Source organism: Trematomus bernacchii, unplaced genomic scaffold (assembly GCF_902827165.1).
Source record: "Trematomus bernacchii unplaced genomic scaffold, fTreBer1.1, whole genome shotgun sequence".
In the NCBI taxonomy this organism is placed as follows: Eukaryota; Metazoa; Chordata; class Actinopteri; order Perciformes; family Nototheniidae; genus Trematomus; species Trematomus bernacchii.
In genome coordinates this window covers 419,949-425,709 of record NW_022987666.1, presented here as the reverse complement: position 1 = coordinate 425,709, position 5,761 = coordinate 419,949, and the positions used below count along the sequence as shown (strand labels likewise).

General features: G+C 42.8%; 1 long non-coding RNA gene across 2 annotated transcripts; it reads right to left on the bottom strand.

The window, feature by feature from the left end:
* Positions 1-563: 563 nt before the first annotated feature.
* LOC117487150 lies at positions 564-2,969 on the bottom strand. Of its 2 annotated transcripts, none has more exons than XR_004556358.1 (5): positions 2,828-2,969; positions 1,293-1,434; positions 1,070-1,182; positions 754-956; positions 564-650 (listed from the first exon to the last, which is right to left on the bottom strand). It is a non-coding gene; the product is annotated as an uncharacterized LOC117487150 (long non-coding RNA). The 2 variants fall into 2 exon arrangements; XR_004556357.1 differs by having other exon boundaries at positions 1,293-1,443; positions 2,828-2,929.
* Positions 2,970-5,761: the final 2,792 nt, after the last annotated feature.

Sequence of the window (5,761 nt, the reverse complement as noted above, 5' to 3'; positions counted from 1 at the left end):
TATGATGTTCTATATTTACAGTATAAACAAAGTGGTTTGTTAAGTTGAGAGTGTAAGGCCTGTAATGGTTTATGGGTGTCACTGATAAGAGAAGAGGCCGTTTCTTCCCTCTCCCCTCACAGCGGTACACAGGGAGTGTACTGCTGACTTAAGGAGAAATACATTGAGGCCCCAAAAAGGTGGTTGTGTCATAGCCGAGAATAATATTTTGCAAGTCCTGCAGAGTAGGGGTCATGTCCTTTTTACACAAACATGGGAAGGTGTGTCTTATGCCAGAGCCATAGAATATGTCTGGTCATGTCCAGTTCTTTACATCAGAGGCCATGCCCAGTTTCCACAAATATGGGTATGGAGGAGGTGTCTTTAGGTTTTTCTATCCTGTTTTCGAGCATAAAGACACTGGCAGATGGGAAGGAATTAGGCTTTTTGGAGAGAGAGAGAGAGAGAGCGGGGGGGGGGGGGGAATCCCCTGGTATATTCTCTCTCGGTAACGCTCTCTAGTTGGATAGCTTCATCAAAAGTATAGTGTTAAGTTTAACACCAAGGAAGGACACATCTTCTAAGCAAATCCACTCCCTGCTTGTTGCCGAGAAACCCATCTAACCCAGCAGGAAAGTCTGCTGTTATATTGTCGAAGGTGTAGTTGGTTTCTGCAGAATGAACAATATGAAAAAGCAGGGTCAGAGTCATTCACATCAGGTTAAAAGTAGATGTAATATGGATTCACTTTGGCTAGAATCATAAAAAACATACCTTCATGCTTCATCTGTGAGCTCAGCGCATGCCTGACTGTCTTCACGGAGGCAGAAAACAGTGGTTTCTTTTGTGTCATCTTTACTGAGGTAATGACGAGGATTGACGACGGACCGCAGGCCGTAATGTTCGTTGGTGTTAAGGTTAACCTTCTCAAACCAATAAGGTTCATGGATTTCAGAAACATCGGCAATCTTCTCCAACTGTGAACACAAAAAATACAATGTCTATGCTTCAATTCACCACCAGTGTAAAATTCTGTAAATATAAATATGTATATATCAACATGTTGCTATTGTTAGAGGTTTTTATTTACCTGCAGATTTTTTTCTTTCACCTTCAGGGAATAGTTGACATTTTTTCTCTTGAAACTAAAAGCAATCTGATTTGTCGTTCCGCTTACACGTGTCCATATTTTCACTGAAGGTGCTAAACACAAAAGAGAAACAACATCATTATATGAAATACCATTCAAAGATGATATTAAATGTGGGTATTCAGTTATTTGGAAATACAGGTGTGTTCATTAAAATGTATACCTTCTTCTTTAAGTTCGACAACACACAGCACCACTCCAGCTCTAGAGTTCCTTTTGACCGTCACAAAGTGTCCTTCTTTTACCTTCAGAAAAGCCTCATGTATATTTTCATAGACCATGGTGCCTCTTCAGTCGTATACTTTCTGGTTTAGCTCAAATAAGATAAGACTTTATTCATTCAGAAGGAAATTATTGTGCCAGATACAAAAGATGCAATAAACAAAATAATAATACTAATAGTAAAAATAGCTAATTTAACAAAAAACTACAATAAACAAAGATAGACAAATAATGAAGCTTGCAGAGTCTTCACCAGAGGCCTGTACTACGAAGCCGGTTCAACCTAACCTGGATATGTTGGAGTTAGCCGGTTGGCCTAAGCCAAAACATACGCGCTGGCGCTAAACTGTACTACGACGCTGGTTATCAAGTGGATCGCTCAAGCCAGCCGTGTCCTATCTAGTTAGGTGCGCGTTCACATGAAAGGGGGGGTATCTGGAGCATTCGACCAATCACAAACATGGAGAAGCGTACTGACAGCGCAGCGTCATACTTCCTGAATGAAAAGTGAACTTTAATATTAGTCAAATATGAAGAAGTTAAACTTTAAACATCCATGACTTAAACACTTTATCCAGGATCAAAGCCACATAGCTGCACCTGCAAGGTGAATACAGCTGGTAACAGAGAAAGTGTTTGAATGCGTACATTAACAGGTTTATGAAATCACTGCCCCGTCCAAGACACGAGTGGATTTGACTTTAATTAGGAGAATTTGACTTGAGTGTTTCGTCAACTTAATGTGTTGCTTAAAATAATACTTCTGCATACAGTATGTGACACTGTGAGTGTTGCACGGCCAGATACGGCTCAAGAAGCTGACTCAGATAAGGAAATATATGATACATTATGATGTGATATGATATGAATGATAATGGGACACATCGACGTCTGCACTCACAGTGCCGCGGACTGTACGTAATGTTACTCTGATCCGGTTACTTATGTCGTGGCAGATATTTAAGTAAGCTTTCTTAACGCTAATGTTATAATAGTCAGATTGCTCTGAAGATGGGAGGGGATATTCTATTAATTTTCACGTTCACACAGTCAGTTGATTTTGGCCGGCAGTCTTTCCTGCAACGGCAGTTTTTCTGTATTTCCTCTATCCTGTAATATGACTTGATATCTTTAAACTCCGCACACGGAGCTCTGATTGGTCAGCAGGCGGTGCTTTCACTGAGTTGATCTCTTAGCCTGCCACCTAACCTGCTCCCGAGCAGGTTTGCCGCTCAGCATAAGTTACCATGGAAATCTAGCCTGCTAAAAAGAGAACCAGCGTCGTAGGACCGGAAAGCCCGAGATTTCCCTGAATTTAGCCGGCTAAGCGAAAATCCAGCTTCGTAGTACAGGCCTCCGGTCATGCATTGACTTGTATTACAGAACTGCCATAACACCACGCACTGTGGAAGCCTGTGTATTGCAGTGAGGAGGAATGCTAAGGTGCATGTGAGAAATAATGCAAAAGTCACTTACCGTCGCTGATAAAGTGTTGGGGAGCTTGGAGAGTAAATGTTTAGAGACCGTGTTGTTGACAGAGCAGAAGGCGCGTGCAGAAGCAGCGAGCGAGCTGACATTAAATAGTCTCACTGACGAAAGGCGCGCGTGCAGAAGCAGCGAGCGAGCTGACATTAAATAGTCTCACTGACGAAAGGCGCGCGCGCACAACGCAAGGGGCTGGACCCAGGGGCGGACTGGCCATCGTTCGGGACGAATCCTGATGGGCCGGTACTGAAGTGGGCCGGTCGGACGATGTGGTCCGCTCGGATAACTCACTAGCACCCCTAGTTTATTTTTTATCACTAAATCACTCATGGTTGTATCCTTGGATTGACATGAAAAACGAACAGAAGATAGAAAGAATGATGGCTGACAGGATTATGCTTTCCTTTTCTTACTGTGTCGGCGTTCTGAAGGCATGCAAAGGCACAAATTAACCCAGCTCATGTATGCAAAGATACAAAATCACTCCTTTAAGTTAAAAAATAATTATGTAAACTTATGTTTGGTATTGACATGCATTCCACCTCATGATGTTCTAACAAAACATAGTTGGAAATAAGTGTATTGTAACCTATAGTATACCACTAGACCTCGATACCTTATCTTATAGGATAAGTGTTATTCTTTCCACACTGAGGCTTATGGGACCCTTGGGCAGGGTTGCCAACTTTGGGTACCTGGCTGGAGTGAGATTTTGATATCATGGGTTTAATTCGGTTTAATTGCACATATGCGCACGTAATGACTGCTATCGTGTCAGCAGCGGGACCTTAGCATATATAGGATATATATACAATATACAAATACACAATAATGGACACAGACTATAAAGGGCACACAGTTTCATTCACTAATGAAAGTCAAACATGTTTGTTTCCACTGTTTTATTGTGTGCCTGTCGCGATAAGCAATTAATTGACTTATCGTACGATAAATAAAAATGAACTCGATAACTTTTTTATTGATATAAACGATAATATTGTCGGCACCGTTGTATGACCATTTTAGACCACTGACATAATGATAATATATAATAATAAGGAAGTACATCCTTTCAAACTGCTAGTCACATCCTCATGTAAATGGCAATTTATCGAGGTCAGAAAAGTTAATAAATCTATTACTACACGACATATTTAAAAAAATGAATGCCATTTTAGTTTTTTGTTACTTTGTTCTGAAAGCTGAACCTGCTGCTCCTCACAGCCCCTTTCACATCGGCGCTTTTCCAGCTCCGGCTCCGGCTCGGAGCTGGAGCTGGAAAAGCGCCGGTTTTTCCTGTTCACACCGCAGCGGCGCCGCGTCATAACTCCGGAATGCGGTTCACTTCCAGCTCCAAAAAATTGTCGGCCTAGAGGCAAGAGCTTCGGAGCTATGACGCGGCGTCGCTTACGTCTCTCTTACGTCGAGGCGTGCAGGAAACTAAACCCACCTCCCCTGAACATGGGTCGACTGAAGAGTCTCGTCATGCCTGCCTACAAGCAGTAGCGCTGAGCAAAGTGACTAGAACGCAACCACACACTTATAAAAAAAAAACACACTTTATAAAGTCAGGCAACACTAACCAGGCTTCGTGTGATTCTGTTTATTTGTACCTTACTTTGACCATCCGTTCGCTGTTATTGATCATTGTGGAGAGCAGGCAGACGTTTGGTATTATAGCAGCTATCGGATGGAATCAATACATGGGCTGCACAGGTTGTCATGTCCGACTATCACAAGTAGAATCATAATGAAAAATACGCCGGTAAAATGTGCCTGTAGAAAACGGCTTAGCAAGTAGTCAGTTTAGCTTCGGTTGCTATGCTAACATCACCCATGTTATACCAGAGAAACTTTCATAACAGCGTTGTGATGCCAAACAGCGTCAATTCAGACTGACACACATTCACTTAAGGGGAACTGGGGATATGTATCAGCTGCTTGTGTGACAGTCAGACAGTGCATACTTTAGAGCCGTGTGAGCTAACCCGGAGCTAACGGGAGAATAAACTCCCGTTGAAGAGCAGCCAGCACTGCAGCGGTCGCTAAATGAAACACATTAATAAACAATGAACCACGGCACTCTGGAGAAAAGTATAAGGTTGGAGAAGTCGTTATTTAATTTAATCTGGCTTCGTATGATTAAAAGCAACACGATCATCGACCCGACGCAGTCCCCCCCCCCCCCCCCGTTGTTGTTGTTGTGAGCTCCGTTGGGGGAGAAAATCGGCGATGTAAACGGTGACGTCATGACGCAGCAGCGGCAGCTGGGCGGTGTGAACAGAGCGGGAGCTGAAAAGGGAAACCGGAGCTGAACCAGAAAAGCTCTAGCTAGGAGCTAGAAAGGGAAAAGCGCCGGTGTGAAAGCCGCATGAGAGAAGAGGGAAGAGGCTGTGTGGATAAGGGTGGATAGCCCCCATTGTTCTGTGTGTCAAAATGAAAGACAGCCCACACACCTATCAATCATCAAACCGTGGGGTCTTATTTCATTACGTGTTGATTTCTATCAACACGTAATGTTGTATTGATGTATAGAGATGTACTACCGCAAAAGTATTCTCCGTCGGGACTTCCTGCAACAACACCACGCCGTTATCGTGATTCTGATTGGCCAGAAGACATTATCAAAGATGTTTTATTGAGAAGACGATCACTACGTGACAAAAGTTTTCAAAACCGTTTCTAGTCTTCGGTATTCTTGTTTTTGGCGTGAGAATAGTTTGGGCAGCGTGAGAGCGTGAGATTGAGAGTGAAAGCGTGTGTCACACGTGTAGGAGTAGAATACCTCTGCTACGCGCCGTTCGTTGGATGAGGCTGGATCTCTATTAAATTAAGAAAGGAATTGAAAACACCGGAATCAAAGTTATAACAAATTATCTGAGTTTACTTCTAGTAGGAAACCAAACACATATACAAGTTATACAG